The sequence below is a fragment of the Balaenoptera musculus genome, chromosome 11, assembly GCF_009873245.2.
Source record: "Balaenoptera musculus isolate JJ_BM4_2016_0621 chromosome 11, mBalMus1.pri.v3, whole genome shotgun sequence".
Taxonomy (NCBI): domain Eukaryota; kingdom Metazoa; phylum Chordata; class Mammalia; order Artiodactyla; family Balaenopteridae; genus Balaenoptera; species Balaenoptera musculus.
In genome coordinates, this window is record NC_045795.1 from 57,683,067 (window position 1) to 57,709,803 (window position 26,737).

The following is a 26,737-nucleotide window of genomic DNA, read 5'->3' on the forward strand; positions in this document are numbered from 1 at the left end:
CTGGTGGTCCTCCAAGTGACCACTGCAGGGGGCACGGGTTCCATCCCCAGTCAGGGAACTAAGATCCCACATACTGCGCAGCCGGGCCAATAAAATAATAAAATAAAGTGGGTTTCTTGTAGACAACAATATAGCTGGGTCTTGTTTTTTGATCCATTATGATAATCGCTGTCTTTTAATTGTTACACTTAGACCATCGATGTTCAAAGTGATTTTTTATATAGTTGGATTAATATCTGCCATATTCTTTACTGTTTTCTAATTGTTGCCCTTCTTCTTTATTCTTGTCTTCCACTTTTTCTGCCTTTTGCAGTTTTAATTGAGCATTTTACATGATTCCATTTTCTCTCCTTTCTTAGAATATCAGCTATATATTTCCTTTCTTACTTTTAGTTGTTGTCTTAGAGTTTGCAATATATGTTTACAGCTAATCCAAGTCCACTTTCAAATATTATTAGTATACCACTTCATGGGAAGTATGAGTACTTTATAAAAACAATCATCCTCTCACCAAAATAGGTATACAAGGAACGTATCTCAACATAAAAAAAGCCATTTACAACAAATCCACAGCCAACATAGTACTCAACAGTGAAAAGCTAAAAGCCTTCTCACTAAATTCAGGAACAAGACAAGGATGCCCACTCTCACCACTTCTATTCAACATAGAATTGGAAGTCCTAACCACAGCAATCAGACAAGAAAAAGAAATAAAAGGCATCCAAATTGGAAGAAAAGAGGTAAAACTGTCACTATTTGCAGATGACATGATACTCTATGACATAGAACTTTAAAGTCTCCACACCAAAACTATTAGAACTAATAAATGAATTCAGCAAGGTAGCAGGATACAAGATTAATATACAAAAGTCTGTTGCATTTCTTTACACTAATAAAATCATCCTGTTTCCTCCCTCCCATTCCTTGTTTCATTGCTGTCACTCATTGCACTTATCTATTGATATAAGCATACATAAGCATATATATGTACATAAGACAATTATACAACAGCAAATACATTTTTGCTATTATTTTGAGCAAATTTATCTGTTAGATCAATTAAGAATAAGAAAAATAAAAGTTTTTATTTTACCTTTATTCTTTCTTTGATGCTCTTCCTTACTTTAGGTAGATCTGAGTTTCTGACCTGTATTATTTTCCTTCTTAGAGAGGCAAAATGTCTTTTAGCATTTTCTTGCAAGGGAGATCTACTGGCAACAAATACCCTCAATTTTTGTCTATCTGAGAAAGTCTTTATTCCTTCACGTTTGAAAAATAACTTCACAACGTACAGAATTCCAGGTTGGTGGTTCCTTTCTCTCAACACTTTAAATATTTCACTTCACTCTCTCCTTGTTGCATGGTTTCTGAGAAGTTGGGTGTAATTCTAACTTTTGTTCTTCCATAGGTAAAGTGCTTTTTTTCCCTTGTCTTCTTTCACGATTTTTTTCTTTATCTTTGATTTTCTGCACTTTGAAAATGATATGCCTAGGTATAGTTTGGTGTTTTTTGGGGGGCGGGGCGGAATTTATCCTTGTTATTCTCTAAGCTTCTTGGATCTGTGGTTTGATGTCTGAGATTATTTTGGAAAATTCCCAGCCAACATTTCTGCAAATATTTTTTCTGTTCTTTGCTCTTCTCCCCCTGGTATTCCCATTACACATGTTATACTTTTGTAGTTGTTTCACAGTCCTTGGATACTCTGTTCTGTTTTTGTTCTTTTCGCTTTTTGGTTATTGAGATATCCTCAGGTTCAGAGATTCTTTCCTCAGCCATGTCCACTCTACAAAAAAGCCCATCAAAGACATTCTTTATTTCTGTTAGTATTTTTTAGCTCTAGCGCTTCTTTTATGGTTCTTTCTTAGGATTTCTCTCTCTGCTTCCATTACTCATCTGCTCTTGTGTGCTGTCTATTTTACCTGTTAGAGCCCTTACCATATTAATCCTAGTTGTTTTAAACTTTAACATCCCGGCCATGTCTGATTCTGATGCTCATTCTTTCTTTTCAAACTGTTGTCTTTTGGTATGCGTTGTATTTTTACTTCATAACCACACATGATGTACTGGGTAAAAGGAACTGCTATATTCAGTTAAAAAAAAAAAAACGGAACTGCTATAAATAGGCCTTTAGCAATGTAGTGGGGAGGTTTGGGGAGGGGCAGTGTTCTATAGTCCTGTGATTAGGTCTCAGTCTTTCAGTGAGCCTGTGCTCCTGGTCTGTGAACTTCACAAGAGTTTGTTTTTTCTTTTCCCCTTAGGTGGGACAGGATGGCTTGAGTGGGCTGGAGTTGGGTATTTCTCTTTCCCCGGGTCACTCAGGCTCTGATAACACCCCAGCAGGTCAGGCTCTGGTTAACTAGTTTCTCCTGGGGGTAGCCTTGTTAAGGCATATTGTAGAGTGTTTTTTTCCCCTCCATCTGCCAGCCTCCTGAGTAGGTTTTTCTCAGATATTTATTGTGGGAATACTGGTAGAACTCCTAGAGGTAAATCTCACAGTGTCATGGAGTTTTTTACCCCTAGACTTTTGGGGTCCCCCTGGAGTTTTTAACTCTGAGTTGTCCACACTGAGCTCCAATGATTCATCAATTACCTTGAGATTTTCCTACCCAGGCACTGGTTCCCACACTGGTTTCCATTCATGAGTCTCTTCTCCGTTAAGCCAGCACTCCCTGTATTCACCTGTCTGCCCCTCCCATCTTGGGGGGCAGTGGTTTGACGGTGTCCTTCTCTCTTATGGATCCAGGAGGAGTTGTTATTCAGTCTATTCAGCTTTTTATGTATTGTTAGGACAGAACGGTGACTTCCAAGCTCCTTACATGTGAAGCTGAAACACTAAAATCTCTGCATATATAGAGAGAGAATATCTGAAAAACAAAGTGTTCAGGGATTGACATAGAAAAATGATTTGGGCTGGTATCCACATACCTATTGTTACATGGTCCTTGTAGCTTTCTGAGGCTTCACTCATGGCTGCTTGAGCCCTGTTCCACCCCTTCCATTCTCACCAGAAGCTACCGTGCGGATGTGGATAAAGTGCTTTCTTTTTTCCCAGAAGTTGGAGGCAGGAGCCAGGAGGAAGTTGTGATGAGTGGGGACAAATGGCTCCCCCTGCCCTTTGAATGGGTGAGGTCAGCTTCCCTCTCAGACTGTGAATCAGTGGATAATGTGGTGCCCCTGCCCAGCGCTGAATTCATTCTGTTGCCTGCAGGCAGCTGGGGGCAGGAAGATGAGACGTATAGCCAGGCAGAGGCATGAGTATGACTTGGCCAGGGCAGGAGGATGCTAGTTCCCCAGGAATCCACCGTCCAAGAGCTCTGCTTCTCCCTTATCAAGACACATGTGCAATCACTCATTCCTCACCTTCAAAAGAAAGAACAAAAACCAAAACAAGCATTAAAGATGGGGAGGCCCCTGACTCATTTTTCTGTGCTGAAAACAAAAGCAGCCTGGAGTAAATACTACCTAGAATGCAAAGCTGGGCTCCCTCAGCCCCTAGTTGCAGCCTTTCTGTCTCCAAGGACTGTCTTCGCCGTCCAAAGACTTGTTCTGGTCTCGCAAAGGGCTCTGCAGCAAGGATCGCCTGGCGGCATCCACATTTGGCCCACATGGCCAGGCTTTCATGCCCCTGGCTGGCTCAGGTGCCGCATGTGCTGGCGTCCCACCTTGGGTGAGGCAGATGTGAAGATGCTCACGGCTTGCGTCCTGCAGCTGGACAAGTTCTTCCCCAACGGGACTCTGGACCGCTCAGTTCCACGGGTGCTGCACAAACCTGTAACATGCTGATGCCATGTGCGAGGCTGCAGCTCTCAGCAGGGCTTTACCTTCCCAAACTGACAAGGGTTTGGTTATTCCCTTCACCACTTCCAGCTGTGTGGCCTGAGCACAATTACCCATGAGCGAATACATTGTCGGGATTATGTTGAGCAAATGTATCTTTTCGATCCATTTATAAGAAAACTAAAAGTTTTTTATTTTACCTTTACTTATTCCTTCTTTGATGCTCTTCCTTACTCTATGTTGATCTGAATTTCTGACCTATATTATTTTCCTTCTTAAAGAAAAATGTCTTTTAGCATTTTCTTGCAAGGCAGATCTACTGGCAACAGATACCCTCCATTTTCGTTTGTCTGAGAAAGCCTTGATTTTTCTTTCACTTTTGAAAAATAGTTTCACAAAGCACAGAATTCCAGGTTGGTGGTTTCTTTCAACACTTTAAATACTTCACTCCACACTCTTCTTGCTTGCATGGTTTCTGAGAAGTTGGATGTAATTCTTAACTTTGTTCTTTCCTAGGTAAAGTGCTTTATCCCTCACTCTAAGCCTCTGATTCTTTTTTCATAAAATGAAGTGTCCAGCTCCCCAGATCCCAGGATCAAGGCCTTTTAAGAGAACAATCGATCAAGTCCCCTCCCTCGGCGACTCCCTGTTCCCCGACTTAACCCTCAATGGTGTCCCGGAACTTCCAGGGGTGTTAGCTTCCTATTGCTGCTGTGCAGATGACTACAACGTTAGTGGCTTCAAACAACACACAAATTCACTGTCTTCTAGTTTTGGAGTTCAGAAGTCCAAAATGGATCTCTCTGGACCAAGATCAAGATGTCCATAAGGTCCTTCCCAGAGGCTCAAGGGGAGGATTCATTTCCTCGCCTTTCCAGCTTCTAGAGGCTGCTGTTCTCCTTGGCTCACGGCCGTGTCCTCTGCCTTCAAAGCCAGCAGTAGCTAGTTGAGTGCTAGGTGCTGACTCACCTGCCTCCTTCTTCCACATTTAAAGACCTCAGTGATTACATAGGGCCCACTTGGGTCATGCAGGCCACTCTCCCTATTTTAAGGTCAGCTGATTAGCAACTTAATTCCATCTGCCACTCAATTCCCCCTGACCATGTAACAGTACATACACAGGTTTCAGGGATTAAGACATGGCCTTTTTTTTTTAATGATTTTTAAAAATTTATTTTATTGAAGTATAGTTGATTTACAATGTTATGTTAATTTCTGCTGTATAGCAAAGTGATTCAGTTATACAAATACATACTTTTTTTTAAACTTTTAATTTTATATTGGAGTACAGTTGATTAAAAATGTGTTAGTTTCAGGTGTACAGCAAAGTGATTCAGTTATACGTATGCATGTGTCTATTCTTTTTCAAATTCTTTTCCCATTTAGGTTGTTACATAATACTGAGTAGAGTTTCCTGTGCTATACTATAGGTCCTTGTTGGTTATCCATTTTAAATATAGTAGTGTGTACATGTCAATCCCAAACTCCCTAACTATCCCTCCCCCCGACCCTTCCCCCCCCGCCCCCCCCCCCGCCGTAACCATAAGTTCATTCTCTAAGTCCGTGAGTCTGTTTCTGTTTTGTAAATAAGTTCATTTGTGTCAGTTTCTTTAGACTCCGCATATAAGTGATACCATGTGATATTTGTCTTTCTCTAAGACATGACTGTCTTTGGGGGAGCCCTAATTCTCCATCACACAGGGCAAGGTCAGAATACCCTCCCCAGGGTCATCTCCATACAACACAGCCAGAGGGGACTTTCAAAAATAAGTCAGTCAGTCATCCCCTGTTTACACACCTCCACTGATAGTAAGAAAAATATCTTTTAACCAAATCCCTAGGCCTGGACTGTCTGGCCCCAGCCTCCCCCTTTGACCTCATCTCAAGCCACTCTCTCCTCCTCTCTCTCCTCCTCCTGACCTATCAGGCTTCAGACAGTTCATCATCCCCCCAACCCCACCCCGGCCTCATCCTGCTGCCTGGCCTCCGCAGGGGCTGTTCCCTCTGCAAATGTTCAATATACCTCAGCCTCCCAGTCTTGGCCTAAGTGTCGCTTCCTTGGGGAGGGCTCTGACCTCCCTGTTGAGGCTCTCCACCTCTCCTCCCTCTGCATTTGCTATGACTTAACAACTAATCACAAGTGAAAACTGCCACGGGGACGGTGTGGTAGGTAGATTGATCCCCCCACTTCAAGCTGTCCACATCTAAATTCCAGAACCTGTGAATATGTTACCTTAGTGGCAAAGGGGCTTTGCAGGTGTGATCAAGTTAAGGCTCTTGAGATGGGGCGATTAGCCTGGATTATCGGCCGGGGTTGGGGGGCAATGTAATCCCAAGGCTCCTCATAAAAGAGAGGCAGGAGAGTCAGAGATCAGAAAAAGGAGATGGGAGGACATATCAGAGGTTGGAGTGATGGGATACACTTTGAAGACGGAGGATGGGGCCACAAGCCAAGGAATGCGGGTGGCCTCTAGAAGATGGAAAAGGCTAACAACAGATTCTCCCCTGAGGCCTTGAGAAGGAACCAGCCCTGCCCACACCTAGATTTTAGACTTCTCACCTTCAGAATCATAAGGCAGTACGTTTGTGTTGTTTTAAACCACAAGTTTGCAGTAATTTATTACAGCAGGAAGAGGCAGCTCATCAAGACAGAAGCTGAGTCTGTGTCTGCCCAAGCCTGGGACAGTGCCTCCTATAGAGCAGGGGCTCAATAAATCTTTGATGAGTGAACCCAGCAGCTGCTAGTGAGTAAAGCACCCTGCGGACAGATGGTAACAGCCCCCAGCTCCTCACTGCCCTCCACGTGTCCGCTTCCTCCACCATCGCAGTTCTCAAAGGATGAAATGCGGGAAACACTTCTCAGAGTCAGCATAGGAGAGACGAAAAAGGAAGGCTAGAAAAACAGGCTGCGATGTGGGGAGGGACCCAGAGATGCTGCCTGGCCTCCTAGTCTCGAGCCTGAAGGGACCAGAAATCACAGCCCAGATGCCTCTGGTACCAAGGAAGAGGCTGTCCTACAGTGAAGACTTTCTCAGGTCACACAGCCCATGGGGCTGAGCAGGGAGAGTGTCCAGGGCCTCTGACTGGGAGGGGGGTGCCCTTTGAGGGACACGGTCACAGGCTCACAGCAGGGAGCCACCTGGCCAGGCAGAGGCTGTCTGGACAGGCTTATGGTGGGGGAAACCTCTGCTGTACTGGATGCACAAATAAATGAAGTTCATGGCTACAATTTTGACAACTGCTTCTCTCATAGGATAGGAAAGCAGCGAATCAACAGGTGTGAGTGTGACAAGAGGCGGGTGGGATGGAGAGAATGAACTGGAGGGGGCAGGGGTTTAAGGAGGGAATTCAAATGTATCCACAGTGTTTATTTCCTTAAAAATAAAAGAATCTGGGGACTTGCCTGGTGGCGCAGTGGTTAAGAGTCCGCCTGCCAATGCAGGGGACACGGGTTCGAGTCCTGGTCCGGGAAGATCCCACATGCCGCACAGCAACTAAGGCCATGAGCCACAACTACTGAGCCCGCGTGCCATGACTACTGAAGCCCGTGCGCCTAGAGCCCATGCTCTGCAACAAGAGAAGCCACCGCAATGAGAAGCCCGTGCACCGCAATGAAGAGTAGCCCCCGCTTGCCGCAACTAGAGAAAGCCCGGACGCAGCAACGAAGACCCAACGCAGCCATAAATTAATTAATTAATTAATTAAAAATAAATAAATTAATTAAAAAAATAAAAGAATCTGAATGTAGCAAAATGCTAACATGTGTTGAATCTAGGAGTGGGTTATATTATTGTCATTCTTTCTGTGTTTAAAATATTTCTAAAGGGATAAAAAAATGGAGAAAGAACTGCTCTCCGATGTGATTTCATAAATGAATCACACAAACCCTCCATCACACACACACACTGGTTTCGACATAGGCTCATGTTCCATCCCCCTCTCCCTTTCCTCCCATCACTAAAATAATTTTCTCTGTTATGTACAATTTATATAATCACAGTAAGTAGTCAGGGCTTTTAGAAAATTCCATGAGTTTTCTTATCAATTTAATTATTTCAGCACATTGTTCGTTAATTAACTTTCATTGAGTTGATGTACTTTTATAGTCCAAAAAAGGTTTTTAAGCTCAACAAAAAAGATTTCTAGAAGTCTTGAACATAAAATTGCTTGTTTATATTGAAATTCTAGATTTAAGAATATTTATCTGTGTTTTCCAATCTCCCTGCCAGCTCTCACCCAGACATAAACTCTTTTAATATTTTGTATGTTTCCTTTCGACTGCTTTTTTTTAAGTGCAGGTGAAAATATGTGATTTATACAAATTTGTATTCTTTGTTCCCCTTTAGACAGCACCATAAGCATTTTATCCTATCATCAAGAACGCTTTCTAAGTGTAATTTTAGTGGATCCTCCACATTCATTTTAATAGATGCCATGAATTGTTTACACACCGGCTCCTTGCCAGCATTTTGCAATATTCTGGCATTTCCTTATCACTGTAGTGTGAGGCAAATATGTTTGGGTGTGAGCCTTTGACCCCAACTGTTTTTCTCACGGCAGTTTCCTAGAATTGGAGTTCCTAGGCAAAAGGGCACACAGTGTTTAAGGTTCTTGACATTAGCTGCTAAACTGCCTTCCAGAAAGGATGTAACAGTGTGATGTGGCCACCAGAGAGAGTCTTTGCTCCAGCCAGCTTGGAGAGAATTTAGGAAACCTATCTCAGGGGTTTAATTTGCTTTTCTTTCATCGTTAGTGAACTTGAACTTTTCCCCACAACTGTTTTGAGCATTTTTATGTCTCCTCTTGCCTATCCATAGTCTTTGCTCACGTTCTCTCTGGGGTCTGCATGTTCTCCCCATCATGGGTGTCAGCCCTTTATCTGCTAAAGACAGTATCCTTTTGTCTATTCCATCTTTGAAGACCATTTGCCCCAGTTCACCATTTGCTTCTGCCCCAGGTAAACAGATCTTGGCTGTGATTCTTTGGATTTGCCTGTCTCTCCAGGTTTTGAAGTGGCTGTTTGCCCTGTGACCTCAGTTCTGTGATGGGTCCAAGAAAAGTCACCGACTTTCAGTTTTTTTAAGCTTTTTCTTAAGGATGGGAGTAATGACTTCCAGGTTCTTTACATGTCAGAGCTGAAACCAGAAGAGATTTATTTTTTCAGGAAATTTTAAACTCTGAATTCAATTTCTCGAATGGTTAGAGGACCATTCAACCATTAAAGAAGTTGAATTTGTAATCAAAAGTCTGATAACTTTGATCTGCTTTAAAAAAATGCTGTCTGGATGATTTTCTAGATCTTAATCCTCTTTCCATTAGCACAAATTTTCATTTTAACCTAAAATGTATTTCTAGTTTGTGTGTCTAGTTATGTATTTGTATCTTCAGTACTGACCACTAGAATATGGGCGCAGTTATTCTGACTTTGCGTCCTTAATCACCATATTCATTCTGCGTATTTTAGCGTATTTTCTTATTCTTCCGTTTGAAGCTTTAATTCCCTTTCCTTTCTCTTTTCTATTTGCTTTATGACTTTGCTGATGGAATTTTAAACATGTGCAGATGGAAGTGAATGATCCCTTGTACCAATTGCCTTTGAGAGTGGCCTGACATAGCTCCTTTGGATTTTCACCAACATCAATGAAAAACAAAACAAAACAAACACCACCACCACCACCACCAACAGAACAGCAAGACGACTCTTTTTTTAAATTTTTTGACAGGAAAGTAGGATTTATTGGTGGGCACGAGTAAGGAGGGGACAGCGCCAAGGCTCTCGCGAGCACAGGGCCCGCCATTTGTCCAGAGGGCCGCAATTAGGGATGTATATGACCCCACAGCCATCCGGGATGAGCCGCTTTTCTGCCACCATGTTTTCAAATTCATCTGCATTAAACTTAGTAAATCCCCACTTCTTGGAGATGTGGATCTTCTGGCAGCCAGGGAACTTGACCTTGGCCCTTCGGAGGGCCTCAATCACATGCTCCTTGTTCTGCAGCTTGGTGCGGATGGACATTATGACTTGGCCAATGTGGACCCTGGCCACTGTGCCCTGGGGCTTTCCAAAGGCACCTCGCATACCCGTCTGGAGCCTGGATTGAGGACAGCATGCCAGTCATGATGTCCACTGGAAAGGGCTGTCTCCAGGGTCCCTTAGGGCAACAGGCTGCATACACTATTGAGGCTGCTGTTTGCAGCCATTGCGCACTGGGAAGACAACTCTTAACCACTTTCCTGCTTTGCCATATTTACTCCATTCAGGGGCTGGATTCCCTAACTTTGTATCCGCCTCTGGAGGGGCATGTAGCTGGTGCCATGATTTAAACATCGCGCTGGGGGCTTCCGGAGGCAGGTACCATGTCCTAACCAAGCGCTCCTGGTTTCCCTCTTCTGTACTGTAGCACAGTCGGGCACACAGGACAGGAGCAGCGGGGCAGCGTGGGCAGCTTGGGGCAGTCGTTTCAGCTCTGCTCTAGGGACAGTAATAATCTCTGGAGGTCCTCTATGCTTGGATTTCCAAACCAGGCTGTATGTTTAAAGCACCCAGGAAACTTGTCGGATCCAGATATTTGGCCTCCATGCCAAGAGAATCTGATTCCGTAGTCTGGGCCTCAGAACTTTTAACAAGACCCTGAGGTCGTTCTGCTGCATTACCAGTTTCAAAAACCTTCAATCCAGTGCATTCATTGGTCTCCAGGAAGCAACCCACCTATACAGGTCTCAGAACCTGGGAGTGGGCTTCTTTCCCTGGAGATCTTTTTTAGAAAACCACTTCTGGTTACTCATCCTGGTGTTATTCAATTCATAAACTTTCCTGAGCAACTCATCCAACCCCTGGGTACACAGCCAGCTCCGGAGCAGGACACCCATGGGGACTTGAGTCGAAGCAAGACATGAGAAGTTTGAGTTGATTTTCCGGGTGAGCCGTGTGAATGTTATTGTCGCATAATTGATCCCCAGCTCCACAGCCAAGATGAGGATTTTAAAAGCAGCTGGTGGAGAAGCTGTTTTCACCAGAGCCAGGCCTGTGTTTTTCCTTTGGTAGGTGATGCCCATGGTCCTGCCAAGCAGGCCAGACCCTGGCAAAGCAGTGGCCTTCCCCATCTCCCACCAGGACCTCCCTTGTTCTCACTAACATCTCCTTTTCTGGCTCCAAGTCCATTTCTCCAGCCTTGCCTCATTTATCCCCCGACTCCCGAGCACAGCACCCTTGTCCCAGCATTTGCTGGGCAAACTCCCCTGTCCAGAGCAGAACTTCTCGTGATGGTCTTTGCCAACAGCCTGGAACTTGTCAGACGAATGAGTTTTGCGTCTTTCTTACCCAGCCTTAGTCAAACCCGCTGAAAGCAGCAACCACTTTAATCTCTCCTGTACCTTGTCCTGCTCTTGACCTGCTGGAGCAGCTGCTGTCAGGAGTGGCCAAAGTTTACCTTGGCTTTACTGCACAACTGTGTGTCCAACTGGCCCAGGAGCCCAGGAACGGAGTTCCAGGAAAGTGAGAACGATGACCTTCTTAGTCCTTTCTGAGATGCGTGATTCTGCCTCATGAGGCTTTTCCTTCTGTACTTCTGACCCTGCTTCCACGGTGGAGCAGAGCTGTACAGGCCCTACAGGAAGCAGGGAGGCCAAATTCCACGAGACCAGGTCACCGGGTGGGTCTGCCTTCGTCATCCTCTGGCAACTAATACATTGCATGATCCTGACAACTGCTGAGAACCTGATATTCTTGGAAGTGCATTACCTTTCAGCAAGTGAGTGGCCCCACCCCACCCCTACTTTCCTTTTCCAAGGCCCTTTCACAATCTGTCATTCCCACCCCACCAAGGAACAGGGTGCTGTCTAGGGCCTTAGCACTTAGCCATTCCTAGGGTAGGACAGTCTAGATTGGAAGGTTTGTTTTCTTTCAATCTTACCCTCAGGACTATCATGTACGGTTGTAGAGTCTGTGCACTGCACAACTCCGTGGGATGCCATTTACACAGCCTGAGGTGAATGAGGCAATGCCCTGCTAACCCTAATCTTTCACACTTCCTGTCTCAACCTGACCCCTCCTGATCCACCTATGTCATATGACTCTAAATCAGGGGTTGGCAAACTATGGCCCACAGAGGACTTAGAAGTTTTACTGGGAGGGTATTTTGGTGTTTTGTCCTGTTTGTTTTATTTCCTCACTTTTTTTTTCTTGGCTGCACCACGCGGCTTACAGGATCTTAGTTCCCCAACCAGGGACTGAATCCGGGGCCATGGCAGTTGAAAGCACCAAGTCCTAACCACTGGACTGCCAGGGAATTCCCCCCTCACCTTTTTTTTTTAATTAATTTTTCTTTTTTCCAGAAAGAGCTCGCAGGTGGTAAGCTTTCTAGGTCCAGGGGATTGTCATGGTCATATGAACCTGGGTAGTTGCCTGGGGCCCTGTATTCAGAAGATCCTCACACTTGATTTAATGTTCTGATATTGTCATCTTAAAATTCTTAACATTTTTAAACAAGGGGACCCACATTTTCATTTTGCACTGTGTCCCACAAATTATACATTCAGTCTAGTCTGGCATTTTGCATGTTCAAGGACATTGTTATTTTGTTCTCACACTTAATGATAGTAAACTGGGCACAGAATTCTAGGTTCAGAATCATTTTCCTTCCGAATTTTGTAGATAGCTCCCACTTTGAGGACGAGCAATCAGATGCCAGTCTATTTGTTGAAACTTCACGTGCATGTCTCCCTCTGGAAACTTGTAGGATTTTCTTTTTATCCTTAGCCAAGGATCTTTGGCATCGTTGAGAGGTTGAAACGTCACTAGGTGATGTCTGTGTGTGACTTTTTCCCCCGTTATTGCTTCTCACAACCTGGGGGCACCTCAAAGCAATTCACTTAAAAAAAACAAAACAAACAAAAAAACCCCCACTATTTTCTATTCCCTATTAAAATAAAAAAATTTTAAAGTCTCTCTTTCTGGAATGCTTATTAGATGGAAGATAGATCCGGGAACTCCAATATTCATACCTCTCATCAGCTTGGTTTTTTCCTATTTCTTATCTCTTTGTCAGATTTCCTTGACTTTGCCTTCCAGATTACATCTCCAGGCAAGGCTTCTTCTGTCAGCCAACACTAGTCCTCAATAGAAAGGTCAGGGTGAACCAGTTGACAGCCATGCCAGTAGAAGCTGACTCACCAAAAGCCACATGGGTACTGGCACCAGTAGCATCTGGTCTAACAAGTTACATTTGTGAAATAACTGTACATTTCCCCAGGGTTAAATAAAACAATGTTGCAAAGCTTCCAGCACACTATTAGTGTTCCATAAACGTTAGTTCTTATGAAAGATGAATCGTATTTAAACAATGGCTTAACACCAGCTTCTTATGCCACCTCCCGTTTCCAGTTTTCTGATCCCCCCCGGCCAGATGCAATCCCTCTCCCTTTGCAACAATGCAATATGTTTACCTTACAGTAAGTTAACAAAAGTACACAAAAGAATGACAAGCAGAAATAGATTCCCAAAGAGCTTATGACCCAGTGTGAGAGGGTGTACACCTTACTCATTGTCCTGAATGTGGCCTGTACTGTTATAACATTTGTTTGAGCACCTTCTGTCATAGAGAAACTTGTAATCATTCTGAAAATACCTACGTACTTCTGCCTCGCTCGGGTGCTGGCAGTTTTGTGAGATCTAGATCAAAACTTAGCTAGATAATCAAATGAACTTTGTCGTGTCTTTAGTTTTCTGTAAAGATCTTGCCCACTCGAACACATGGCAGGGCAAACCTGCACATTATTTATAATATTTGGCAACATTATGCAGAAGGAAGTCCAAATGAAAACACTCTAAAGGGAATGAGACTATTTTGGTTCCAACATCCTGGCTGACCACTCTTTAGCTGTATGACTTTGGGCAAGTCATTTAACCTCTCTGAGCTTCATTTTCCTCCTTTTGAAAATGGAGATACCTTTCAAATGTACCTGGTTCCATCCTCCACCTTCCCCATATACTTCCACATCTATATATTGTCCTTAGAATGAAATCCAAAATCTTATGCGGTGCCCAGAACAGATAGTTAGGATGAGGTAAGGTACTTGTGGCACCTTTATAAAAGTGCTGTGCTTTCCCCATTCTCACCCACAGGACCCCATCTTCCTCCAGTCCTCTGAGATGACCATCTTTCCATTCCTCAAAAACACCAGGTTCCCAATTGTATCTTCTCTGCCAAGCTCATCATGAGGTCACCACCACTGAACATTCTTTTGTTAAATCCCCTCATTTACAGGGAGGGGACCTACTGCTTTTCCAAGAGAGTGGCTCTCCATCCAACTCTTGGGAGCTCCATCCAAGGCCATGATGGTTAAAGCTGCCAGGAAAACATAAAAAGCTTATAGTTTAAAATGAACCAACTTATTCTTTGCTGTTCAGACTCTCTCCCAGAAAACAGGTTAGGAACCAGGAAATCCTTGCTTTTATGTGGATTAAAGCCACACATCAGATTAAAAAGAGCCGTTTGGAAGTGTGAGAATGCCAGCTGCTTGGATGCTGAGGGAGGGTCTCTGCATCTTCGGACATCCAGGGCTTTATGTGCAAGTCTTGGTGGTGTCCATTTTGAGCCCTCAGGCCTGATTCCTCTTCCTTGGCTCTCAGCTGTGCCTCTGATAGCGGAGGCTGCTCAATAGGTATGTGTGTGACACCTGCCTTAGTGGCTGGCTGGCTCCTGTCCCCACAAGCCAAAGATGAATGAAGGATGAGCTGGATGTCAGAGCTCCAATTCACAGGTCACAGGACTGTGACTCACAGAATTCCATATTATATTAGTACATAAATTCCATTATTTTAGTAAACAAACCCCTTAGTAGAGCCAGCTTATTATTTCCAGATTCCTTCTTTATCAGCATCAGGGAGTGGAGATATGGAGGGAATGTGTCAGGAGCATCTCTTCTTAGGGTTGTTATGGGTTAGTTTAGGGAATTATGAATCGTTTCCATCAGCAATGCAGAAGTTTAAAAGCATTCATCCCTCAAGATTTTTGCTCACTTCCAGACTAAAAAGATTTCACTAATCTCATTCTACAGTTGGTGCCATGGGGTTCTGGGCAATGCGGAATACTGGGGTACTTTACTATCTGAAGTTGTCCGAACCTTCCTGATTTATGAGAATTTGGCATTTCTTAAGAATTTAAGCACTTTGGTTTTGTTGGCTTAGTAGAAATGTACAGCACTGTGGCTATTAGATGACAGTGAACCAGCATGGCTCCAACCATAAGTATGAGAAATATAATTCTAGAGAGGGCAAAGGACTCAGAAATAATGGGCCAACAAAACATTGCAAGCTCTGGAGCCACTGGTGGGCATGGTAAGCAAGGCCTATGAGGCCAGCAAAAGCTAAAGATAGAAAGGTTTAAAAGGAAGCTGCTTTAGGGAGATGAGGTAGAAATGGCAGTTTCCAGACGGGATATTGACTGCAAACTATATTTGGTTTTCATCTCAGCTCGTTTTGGGCCAAACTCTCTAAAAGCAGTACAAATACCACACCACATTTCCTGCTTTGGCTAATTCTTGTTGACATTTCTACAGTAAAGTGAACTCTCCACAGATTGCTAAGTACAGAAATAAGATGCAATTTTGTCTTTCAGTGATGCAAGCCTCTTCCTAGCCAGGTCTCAAGCTTGTACAAAAGAAACACTAGACAACGGTGACCTCAAAGTCTGATCCAAGAGTTCCACTTCCAGGACAGCTGGGGAAGATCCTACTGGGGACCAATAAACCCACCTATAACAACCATCAACTGGACAAGACCAAGAAACAATACTCTGAAGGCACTAGAGAATGATCAAAGGCAAGCAGAGTCAGGAAGGAACTCGATACTTGGAAGAGAGAACAGCATTTTCACAGCTCTTAGCCTGAGGGAATGTCAAAACCCAGGGCCCAGAACTCTGGGAGACAACCAGCAGTCTTTCTGGCTTCAAGAACCAGAGAGTTCAGGGCAAACAAGGTCACTGCAAAATGACGGGGAGTCCTGGAAAGGGGAGAACCAGAGAAGAGAACCTCAAAGTCTGGATATAACCTCTGCCCAAATTTCCAGCTGGCTGTAAGGGCCAGACTGTAGCTAAGGATACAATGACTGAACTGAGATTTCAGCTGCCACCAAGAGACAGCGTTTGTAGCAGTTTGAGTCCAATCAGATTAACTGCCTGATAAACCAAACAAAAAACCAACACTCCTCTGTCAGATGTATTGGGGGTGGGGGTGAGGCTGTCAAAGTGTAAATTCCCAGGCCACACCCACAGATCTGAAGCATTAGCATCCGCTGGGGGTAGGGCCTCAACTCTGCACTGTCAAAAGGAGCTTCAATGACTCGAGCAGAGTTGGAGCCTCGCTGCTCTGAGAGCTGATGCAGTCCACACCGCGTGCTCAGATGTCAGCTGAAACAGGCTGCACTTGAAGAGACGGTGTCTGTCTGCCAAGGAAGATGTGTCAGCTGCCCACATCTTTGGTGCTGGCCACGGGAAGCTGAGAAGTCACTTGGAGACACAGAGGAGATGCTTCCCTTCTTAAGATCATCACTGAAAACTTTTAGGATATGTCCCGTCAGACAGAGACAGGACACCGGTCCCTCGGTAGTCTCCTGCACGTCAGCACAAGGCCTCCTTCTGCCATCTTTTCCTCTCCATATCCCCCGAACCACCCCCCCCACCACCCCATGGAAAGCAGCATTTTCAAGACTTGAATAGATGTAGGTTAAAGATCTGTTGGAGTTTTTGCAAATCTGCAGAAATATAGCAAGCTGGTTGGCACAGGAAGGTGAAATACCAATCATTCGTGTCTGGCATCTTAGTCTCAACATTGTTTCCATTGCTGTAACTTCCAATTATAAAAACACTCATAGGTAAAAACTAGGAAATGGCTCATAATGAACACAACAAACATAGCAGTAATGTCTGTAATGCACTTAATCCCCCCACCCTGGTCACTGTGACCAATACGTCTAATTTTACCAAGGAGGACATGGGCCCAGTCATTTAGCTTTTCATACCTGTCTTCATAACAAGTGTCCCAAGTCATACAGTGTGACAAACCCGATTTATAACTCTCAGCCCTCACATCTGTCAGCTAAGTCACCCTTCTCTCAAAACGGATTCAATGTTTAATAAGGAAAAAGGCTTGGGTTATTCTAAATTTTCAAACAATCAATGGCCACTTCATGGAAACTCTCTAAGCCTTAAGTGAGTATACAGAAATTTTTTTAAGGATTAAACTATATGGTTGAATAAAATTCTTTACCCATTTATTTAGTAAACTATTTGATAAGAGTGTTTTTCAATTTTAAATCTGGGAGCTCATCTAATTAAGTAATCCTAAAAGCCAGGCTACAGAAAAAAAAGATATTCTAGTTCTAATTAAGTATAATGTTACAAAATTTTTTCTAAAGAGAGGTTTTAGAGGAAGTAGCAAGAGAAATACAGGAGTGCATATGAGATGGGGAGAGACAGAAATAGAGGTAGAGCTTTATAGATACGGAGATATTCTTTTTTTTTTCATCTCATATTGGTATCTTTTAATAAAAAAAAATTAAAAATCGAAGAAAAATATCTGGCCAGGGCTGGGATGAGACAAACAGGAACACTTCAGAATCCAAGGCAGAGGGAAGGCTGTTTGCCCCTTCAGAGAACTGTAGGGGTGTGAAAAGGGAGAGACAGATCATGCACAAAAGTACTTATAAATTACACACCCAACTCCCACCCCCTCAATAAAAAGAGAAGAAAAAGCCCCATCACTTAACACCAAATAGCAACATTATCAATAAACCCTTTCTCTGCTGCCCGTCATGACTTATTTGAAAGAGGAGGCCTGTGAGGAAAGGTGAAAAGAGTAAGGGTTAGAGGGAAGACCTGCACTTAAGTCTGGTTTCCAACTGGGAGACAGATATTCTAATTCAGGTCACCCTTTCAACAAGTTTAAGCAAAAGAGAGCAAATGAAGAGGGCAGTTTCAAGTTGGGACTGTGTTTCTATCTTAGGTCAAACAAAGACCAGTTATAACTTTATAGCTCGATTTTCAACAATTTAAATTACTGAGACTTACAGCCTTCCATACTCTGAACACCTGTCCCTCTCCCCCGAGTCTGGGTCTACACATCCACACAGAACACCGAGCCAGTAAGCCCCTTCAGTTATTTTCTTACCTACTTCGTATGTAAACAAGAGTTTTTCTATATTTTATAGGGATTTTATTAAAACATAAAGAATGTGCAAGGATCCAAAATTTATAAAAGCATATACAACAGAACTGTCCTCTTCAAAGCTAATCACTATTAACAAACTCATGTACATGTTTACCCTCCTCAAAATGTCTATATATATGAGTACACGGTAAGTGTATTCTGTATACATATATTTATATGTCTGTGTATGTGTGTGTGTGTATATATATATATATATATATGAAATACTATTCTGAATTTTGGGGGGTTTCCCCTTTGTTTTTTTCCATTAAAGATATTCTGGAAATTTTCCATATTGTCACTTATAGATAGACCTATCTCATACATTCCATTTATTGCAATCTTATTGACATATAACACGAGTAAGTTTGAAGTGTACAACACGATGATTTGATACATGCATATATGGAGATCCACCTCATTTTTAAGGCTGCATAATATTCCAGTGTGGAATTTAATCAGTCATATATCGGGCTCCAGATTTTTAATCTTACAGTGCTGCAGTGAACACCTTGTAGCTGTCTTGGCACACTGGTGCTGGTGTATTTGTGGGACTGACTACTGGAAACGAAAGTGCCACGTCAAGTAGTATGGGGCACATATAGCTTTACAATATATTGTAAATTATTTTTCAAAGTGGTGAGTACCTATTTACAGTCCCACCAGCAGTGTGTGAGAGTTCCTAGTTGCCCTTAGCCTTGCTAATACATCACCCCAACCATTCTCTCCTGCATCATCATTTTCCCCCCCTCTGCCAAATTAATCATAAGGTTCCCCCTCCAGCTATTACCTACTTTTCGGCTCTTTCTTTACTCCCCCCCCCCAAAAAAAAAGTTGTCTACACTGGCAACTTCCAATCTCCCCCATTCTCCCATTCTCTTTCATTCTTTAAATTTCTATTATGGAAATTGTCAAGCATGCATAAAAGTAAAGGAAATAGAATAATAAACTCCTTTGTATCTGTCACTCAGCTTCAGCAAAACATTCTGCTCATCTTCTCTATTTCCTGTCCCCTGCCTTGTTCTTCTTGGAATATTTTCAAGTAAATCCCAGTCATAATTTTAACCACAAATACTTAGTATGTATCTCGAACAAATAAGAGCTTTAAAACAAACAACACATAGTCACTATACCATTATTTCACCCAGTGAAATTATTAACTCCTTAATATCATCTGATATCCAATCCGTCTTAAAATTCTCCTCTAATTGTTCCCCAAAATGTCTTTTTAAGTTGGTTTTGTTCAAATCAGGATCCAAACAAGTCCTTTAAGTTTCTCCAATCTTTAAGTCCCACCACCACCATCTTTGTTTTACACCTTCGATTTGTTGAAGAAAGTGGATTATTTGTCCTGTGGACTTTCCCACATTCTGGATTAAGCCTGTTGTTTAACATGTTCCTCAGTATCCCATGCTTTCACAAATTGATCGTTAGATGTAAAACGCTTGCTTAGATTCCAGTTCTACTTCATTTGTTTTGGGCAACAATTCATCATGGCTGGTGTTGGGTTCTTGCTACTGCAACACGTCAGAGGCATGTAACTTCTGGTTGTTCCTTTTTTATTAATGCTAAGGTTGATCACTGGGTTCAGATGTTATCAACCTGAGCCATCCAATAAAACACTTCCCATAAAATTTTTTTTTAATTTATTTTATTTATTTATTTTTGGCTGCGTTGGATCTTCGTTGCTGCGCACAGGCTTTCTCTAGTTGCGGTACGTGGGCTTCTCACTGTGGTGGCTTCTCTTGCTGTGCAGCACGGGCTCTAGATCGCAGGCTCAGTAGTTGTGGCACATGGGCTTAATTGCTCCGCAGGATGTGGGATCTTCCCGGACCAGGGCTCAAACTGGTGTCCCCTGCATTGGCAGGCAGATTCCCAACCACTGTGCCACCAGGGAAGCCCCTCCCATAAGTTTTTTACCTAATACTTTCAGCAGCCTAGACCCATTATTTCACTACAGGTGACAAAAGGGTGATTTCCTAATCCTATCAATTCTCTGGCATTTAGTTATGATTCTTTTTTTTAATTATTTTTTTGAATTTTATTTTACTTATTTATTACACAGCAGGTTCTTATTATACATTTTATACATATTAGTGTATATATGTCAATCCCCATCTCCCAATTCATCCCACTGCCGCCACCCCCTCCCCCCATTTTCTCCCCTTGGTGTCCATACGTTTGTTCTCTACATCAGTGTCTCTATTTCTGCCTTGCAAACAGTTCATCTGTACCATTTTTCTAGATTCCACATATATGCGTTAATATACAGTATTTGTTTTTCTCCTTCTGACTTACTTCACTCTGTATGACAGTCTCTAGGTCCATCCACGTCTCTACAAATGACCCAATTTCGTTCCTTTTTATGGCTATTTTCCATTGTATATATGTGCCACATCTTCTTTATCCATTCGTCTGTTGATGAGCATTTAGGTTGCTTCCATGACCTGGCTATTGTAAATAGTGCCGCAATGAACATTGGGGTGCATGTGTCTTTTTGAATTATGGTTTTCTCTGGATATATGCCCAGTAGTGGGATTGCTGGGTCATATGGTAGTTCTATTTTTAGTTTTTTAAGGAGCCTCCATACTGTTCTCCATAGTGGCTGTATCAATTTACATTCCCACCAACAGTGCAAGAGGGTTCCCTTTTCTCCACACTCTCTCCAGCATTTGTTGTTTGTAGATTTTCTGATGATGCCCATTCTAACTGGTGTGAGGTGACACCTCATTGTAGTTTTGATTTGCATTTCTCTAATAATTAGTGATGTTGAGCAGATTTTCATGTGCCTCTTGGCGATCTGTATGTCTTCCTTGGAGAGATGTCTATTAAATGGTCTTCTACACATTTTTTGATTGGGTTGTTTTTTCAATATTGAGCTGCATGAGCTGTTTATATATTTTGGAGATTAAACCTTTGTCTGTTGATTCGTTTACAAATATTTTCTCCCATTCTGAGGGTTGTCTTTTCATCTTGTTTATAGTTTCCTTTGCTGTGCAAAAGCTTTTAAGTTTCACTAGGGCCCATTTGTTTATTTTTGTTTTTATTTCCATTACTCTAGGAGGTGGGTCAAAAAAGATCTTGCTGTGATTTATGTCAAAGAGTGTTCCTCCTATCTTTTCCTCTAAGAGTTTTATAGTGTCCGGTCTTACATTTAGGTCTTTAATCCATTTTGAGTGTATTTTTGTGTATGGTGTTAGGGAGTGTTCTAATTTCATTCTTTTACATATAGCTGTACAGTTTTCCCAGCACCATTTTTTTTTTACATCTTTATTGGAGTATAATTGCTTTACAATGTTGTGTTAGTTTCTGCAGTATAACAAAGTGAATCAGCTATATGTATACATATATACCCATATCCCCTCCCTCTTGCGTCTCCCCTCCCACCCTCCCTATCCCCCCCCTCTAGGTGGTCACAAAGCACCGAGCTAATCTCCCTGTGCTATGCGGCCGCTTCCCACTAGCTATCTATTTTACATTTGGTAGTGTATATACGTCCATGCCACTCTCTCACTTCGTCCCAGCTTACCCTTCCCCCTCCCCGTGTCCTCAAGTCCATTCTCTATGTCTGCATCTTCATTCCTGTCCTGCCCCTAGGTTCTTCAGAACCTTTTTTTTTTTTAGATTCCATATATATGTGTTAGCATACGGTATTTGTTTTTCCCTTTCTGACTTACTTCACTCTGTATGACAGACTCTAGGTCCATCCACTTCACTAATAACTCAATTTCGTTTCTTCTTATGGCTGAGTAATATTCCATTGTATATATTAGCACCACTTATTGAAGAGACTGTCTTTTCTCCATTGTATACCCTTCCCTCCTTTGTCACAGATTAGTTGACCATAGGTGCGTCGGTTTATCTCTGGGCTTTCTATCCTGTTCCATTGATCTATGTTTCTGTTTTTGTGCCAGTACCATGTTGTCTTGATTACTGTAGCTTTGTAGTATAGTCTGAAGTCAGGGAGTCTGATTCCTCCAGCTCTGTTTTTTTCCCTCAAGATTGCTTTGGCTATTTGGGGTCTTTTGTGTCTCCATACAAGTTTTAAGATTTTTTGTTCTAGTTCTGTACAAAATGCCATTGCTGATTTGATAGGGATTGCATTGAATCTGTAGATTGTTTTGGGTAGTGTAGTCATTTTCACAATGTTGATTCCTCCAATCCAAGAACATGGTATATCTCTCCATCTGTTTGTGTCATCCTTGATTTCTTTCATCAGTGTCTTATAGTTTTCTGAATACAGGTCTTTTATTTTTGGCTGCGTAATTTCTCTTTCTGATCTTTTGTTGTTAGTGTACAGGAATGCCAGAGATTTCTGGCATTAATTTTGTATCCTGCAACTTTACCAAATTCATTGATTAGCTCTAGTAGTTTTCTGGTGGCATTTTTAGGATTCTCTATGTAAAGTATAATGCCATCTGCAAACAGTGACAGTTTTACTTCTTTTCCAAATTGTATTCCTTTTATTTCTTTTTCTTCTCTGACTGCCGTGGCTAGGACTTCCAAAATGATGTTGAATAATACTGGTGAGAGTGGACATCCTTGTCTTGTTCCTGATCTTAGAGGAAATGCTTTCAGTTTTTCACCATTGAGAATGATGTTTGCTGTGGTCTGTTGTATACGGCCTTTATTATGTTGAGGTAGGTTCCCTATATGCCCACTTTCTGGAGAGTTTTTATCATAAATGGGTGTTGAATTTTGTCAAAAGCTTTCTCTGCATCTATTGAGATGATCATATGGTTTTTATTCTTCAATTTGTTAACATGGTGTATCGCATTGACTGATTTGTGCATATTGAAGAATCCTTGCATCCCTGGGATAAATCCCACTTGATCATGGTGTATGATCCTTTTAATGTGTTGTTGGATTTTGTTTGCTAGTATTTTATTGAGGATTTTTGCATCTATGTTCATCAGTGTTATTGGCCTGTAGTTTTCTTTTTTTGTGACATCTTCGTCTGGTTTTGGTATCAAGGTGATGATGGCCTCGTAGAATGAGTTTGGGAGTGTTCCTTCCTCTGCAATGTTTTGGAAGAGTTTGAGAAGGATGGGTGTTAGCTCTTCTCTAAATGTTTGATAGAATTCAGCTGTGAAGCCATCTGGTCCTGGACTTTTGTTTGTTAGAAGATTTTTAATCACGGTTTCAATTTCATTACTTGTGACTGGTCTGTTCATATTTTCTATTTCTTCCTGGTTCAGTTTTGGAAGGTTATACCTTTCTAAGAATTTGTCCATTTCTTCCAGGTTGTTCATTTTATTGGCATAGAGTTGCTTGTAGTAGTCTCTTATGATGCTTCGTATATCTGCGATGTCTGTTGTAACTTCTCCTTTTTCATTTCTAATTTTATTGATTTGAGTCCTCTCCCTCTTTTTCTTGATGAGTTTGGCTAAAGGTTTACCAATTTTGTTTATCTTCTCAAAGAACCATCTTTTAGTTTTATTGATTTTTGCTATTGTTTTGTTTCTATTTCATTTATTTCTGCTCTGATCTTTATGATTTCTTTTTTTCTACTAACTTTGGGATTTGTTTGTTCTTTCGCTAGTTCCTTTAGGTGTAAGGTTAGATTGTTTGAGATTTTTCTTGTTTCTTGAGGTAGGACTGTACTGCTATAAACTTCCCTTTAGAACTGCTTTTGCTGCATCCCACAGGTTTTGGATCATCGTGTTTTCGTTGTAATTTGTCTTTAGGTATTTTTTGATTTCCTCTTTGATTTCTTCAGTGATCTCTTGGTTATTTAGTAATGTATTGTTACTAAATAGGGTGATTTCCTAATCCTATCAATTCTCTGGCATTTAGTTATGATTCTTAAGCGAAAAATGTTCTCTTATCAGGTTAACCTGATACACAAAGGAATCAGGATAAATACTTCATTTTTCCAGTTAATTTTCAAAATAGTAAGTTTGGTGCCCTAATAATCTCCAAAGGTGACTAATAGATTTTTTTTAAACTATCATTATGCCCTCATAGATTTTTATATATTTCATGTCAATTGTTATTCTTTTTGATGCTCAAATTGTTCCATCTTTGGCCAATGGAAGCCCCTTCCAGTTGGCTCCTGGGTCCTTTTGACATGACCTTACTCTGATTGCTTCCTTGCTTTCAGACACAAGATGGTCCAGCCTCATCTTGTCCCTTCCCTGCCCCTTCTAATGGGACAGTCTTGGTGCTAGGGTATGCCTTGCCACTGAGATCTGATTGCTCCTAGGCCTTTTCAGTGGATAAAGCTATGCAACATGTATTTTTTAGGAAAAATAAATCACTGTATTTTGCTGGCACTTCCAATTGAAATATACAATTACAGGGTTTTTACTTGATTTTATTCTTGTATCTCTTCTTTCTTGTACTAAAAATCTTGGCTCTTAATTCCTTTGACTTAATATTTGCTTTATCATATGTAAATACATAGAGTTTCAAAAGGACAACACCAATATCATTGCTAAAAATAAAAATATTAAATGCAGTTTAAGTTTTCATTGTAGTTCACAGGATATATTCCATTAGGAAAGTGCAGACAAATGCTGGGCTTTAAAGTCGCTTGAAGTAATTGTTCTGTGTGTGGTTACATCCCCAATTTGATAGATAGTTAAGTTTTAGTTTTAAGAGTTGCTTTTTTAATTACAGAAAACACTGACAGTGTCCCGAAGTAAAAAGTATAAAACAAGATACAGATCTAGGTGCCATCTCTGGCCAGCTCCCTACCACCCACCCCCCAAGGGAACTGATTTATTAGTTATTGATGTAATTAATCCTTCCATTTTTCTTTTTTTTTTTAACATAAGTAAATGCACGCTCGTTTTTTCATTTGTCTCCTCCTTTCTTACACAATCAGGTAGCACAACAAACCTGCTCTTCACTTTCACTTCCTCTACTCTGAAGAGGACTCCAGGACAGCATTTTTTGGGGGGGTGGGGGTGGGGGGGGAGGGGGCAGGAGTTCAAGATTGTTTTTATTTTCAGAGCCTGCAACAGTTGGTTAGCAATGCCAGCTAAGCTGGTACAATCCGAAGGCCATCCCACCTCCCTTTTCAGGCATTCAACTGGCAGAATCTTCACAAATAAGATTAGAGACCAACTGAGATGTGTCTCCATGTGTGTGTGGTTCTGCAGCCTTCTCCCTCTTCCCTCCTGGAGATGCTCCCTCATTTTTTTTTTAACAGTTGTGCAGTATTCCACTGTATGTATGTGCCAGGTTTCTTCCATCAATCCCCTCTAGATGGAGATTTGGGTGGCTTACACTCTTTGGCTGCTATAAATAGCACTGTAATGAAGATCTTTGTGCATACACCATCTCATATTTTTACCAGTACAACTCAGATAGATTTTTAGAAGTGAGACTGTTGGTTGAGGGATAAACTCATATTTAATTTTGATAGTTATTAACAAATTCCATCCACAGGAATCTGTACTTTCTGGAGTGCTTGTTTCCCCACTGTCTCACTAACAGAGTGCACTATGTAACTTGGACTTTTCACAATCCAACAGGCAAGAAATGGTATCTCACTAGTTTTAATTTGCATTTCTCTTATTATGCATATCCTCATATGTTTAAGAGCTATTTATCTGCAATTTATTTTCTGTGAACTGTCCATATCTTATTTATTTATTTATTTGGTTGTACTGGGTCTTAGTTGCGGCAGGCGGGCTCCCTTGTTGCGGCTTGCTGGCTCCTTAGTTGTGGCATGCGAACTCTCAGCTGCGGCATGCATGTGGGATCTAGTTCCCTGACCAGGGATCGAACCCAGGTCCGCTGCAATGGAAGCGCGGAGTCTTACCCACTGCATCAGCAGGGAAGTCCCTGTCTGTATCTTTTGGCCCGTTCTTTCTGATTCTTTTCAAAGTTTAGAAATTCTTCACCTATTAGGGCTATATTAGCCTTTTGTGATAAATGTTGCAAATATTTTTGCCAGTTTATTATTTACTTTTTAACTTCGCTTTTTTTGGCTCTCCAAATCTCTTTCGGTTAGATATAAACTCCTCCTTTTATTGCTTCTGGATTTTCAGTCATAGGAATGTTTGCCCCACTCTCAGAGCATAAAGGAATTCACCTATGTTTTCTTCCAGTTATTTAGAAGGTTTCATTTTTACAGTTGGGTCTCTAATCCATTTGGATTTTATCTTTCTGTACAGTGTGAGAAATGGATTCAATTTTATTATCTTCCAGGTGTTTAACCACATTTGTCTCGACACCGTTTTTAAAGTCTTTTTCTCCACCAGTAAGATGATTCCTTTATCATATACTAAATTCCTGGATTTTTTCTCAATTTTTTATAGTATGTTATAATATCTAGTAGTGCTATCCCTCCTTCATTTTCTGTAAAATAAAGTACATTGTACATAATTTAGCAAAGATCAAATACTGAAATAGATTTTTTTTTTTAAAGAAAACATTTAGGACCCACTCTATTTTCAGGAATTCAAGGATTGGGAACTTCTGTGTTAGCTCAGTCTTCACAAACTTACATATACAATAGCCCAAGGTAAAATTCACCTTTTAAAAAGAATTATGGCAATATTTTTCATAGAAACCAAAATTAGTTGCTAGGAAAATAAGTTCCACTTGACACCTGGGTACATCTTTTCCCTGAATCACTTGGCACATCTATGGCTAGAAGCCCCATCTACTAAGTGAACCTAGTAACTTCCCTCTAAGGTCTGAGACCACGTTTCCAGTGCAGAAACCCTCCTGTACGACTGAAAACTGTCATTCACCCAGCAAAGGAAAATTAAGAGAGACTGGAGAGTGTGTCAAATAAAAA

General features: G+C 41.7%; 1 long non-coding RNA gene and 1 pseudogene across 1 annotated transcript; both read right to left on the bottom strand.

Moving 5' to 3' along the window:
• Nucleotides 1-9,489: 9,489 nt before the first annotated feature.
• Nucleotides 9,490-18,960, bottom strand: LOC118904066. The gene is made up of 3 exons (XR_005021926.1): nt 18,950-18,960; nt 18,773-18,775; nt 9,490-9,869 (listed from the first exon to the last, which is right to left on the bottom strand). It is a non-coding gene; the product is annotated as an uncharacterized LOC118904066 (long non-coding RNA).
• Nucleotides 9,913-10,025, bottom strand: LOC118904586 (annotated as a pseudogene).
• Nucleotides 18,961-26,737: the final 7,777 nt, after the last annotated feature.